The sequence below is a fragment of the Zalophus californianus genome, chromosome 2, assembly GCF_009762305.2.
Source record: "Zalophus californianus isolate mZalCal1 chromosome 2, mZalCal1.pri.v2, whole genome shotgun sequence".
Lineage (NCBI taxonomy): Eukaryota > Metazoa > Chordata > Mammalia > Carnivora > Otariidae > Zalophus > Zalophus californianus.
In genome coordinates this window covers 193,410,342-193,411,321 of record NC_045596.1, presented here as the reverse complement: position 1 = coordinate 193,411,321, position 980 = coordinate 193,410,342, and the positions used below count along the sequence as shown (strand labels likewise).

Genomic DNA, 980 nt, shown 5'->3' with positions numbered 1-980 from the left:
TAGGCATGCTGATTAATGTGTCTGGGAGTCATCAGCCGTCCAGAACCGGACCATGCATGCTATGTTGCTTGACTCATTCCATTCTTCAGAGCTAACTTGGTGCTGGACAAATGTATCTTTGTAAATTTGATTTTCTTTTGAAAACCAAAACCACTGGTTCTAGCCAAACAGATTAAGCATTGCAGTAAGATTGTAGGATTATGTACTGATTGATCACATCATTCCCTTATTCCACAGCAATTCATTAGGAAACTATGTTAGAAAAAAATAGGTCATTCACATTAATATTAACCACCCTAAAGGGTCTAGGGGCCAACCATGCAAAACACGTATAAGTCTGACAGAAAAAACAATTCAAAAAATTAAAGACTCCAGTCATGAGGGATGGATGTACAACCGTGCAGGCAGTGAGTGGCCTGTAGCACTTGCTTGTAGTTGAGATGAGTTTGCCCCTCAATCCCAAACCTTTCTTCAACAGATTAATAGGAAGTAATGGTGCCACTTAAGTGGGAAATGGAATACACAGGCTACTTGGTATCTGGAGATGGCTATATGAACGTGCAGCTTGCAAACACACAAGAATACATCGATGGAGAATTGTCTGGACATTTGGGTGAAGTTTTAGTAAGGTGTAAAATGTCCTTTATGTCGGGGGTATGGAAGAGGAAGAAGATGGGGAAATGAGAGACTGTCATCTTTTATAGGGATTTATATATTTCTAGACAAACTTTTTTCAAAAAATGGATTAAAGACATGAAATAATTTTAAATAAATGGATAAAGTTTGCTGTTTATGAGTATATATTTATTTAAATCCCGGTTAAATGCTAAGCTTTTTGAATGATGTGAAAAACGTTCTGATTTTTTTTATAGAAGAAAGTTGCAAATAAGTCAACTTTATAAAAACACAAAAATGAGAAGATTCACTCTAACATATGCAAATACTTTGTACAGGGCCATAATGGTTTTAAAATACTATTA

The 980-nt window shown here is 35.8% G+C and overlaps 1 pseudogene; it reads left to right on the top strand.

Annotated features, from left to right (window-relative positions):
- Positions 1 to 440: 440 nt before the first annotated feature.
- LOC113924534 lies at positions 441 to 704 on the top strand (annotated as a pseudogene).
- Positions 705 to 980: the final 276 nt, after the last annotated feature.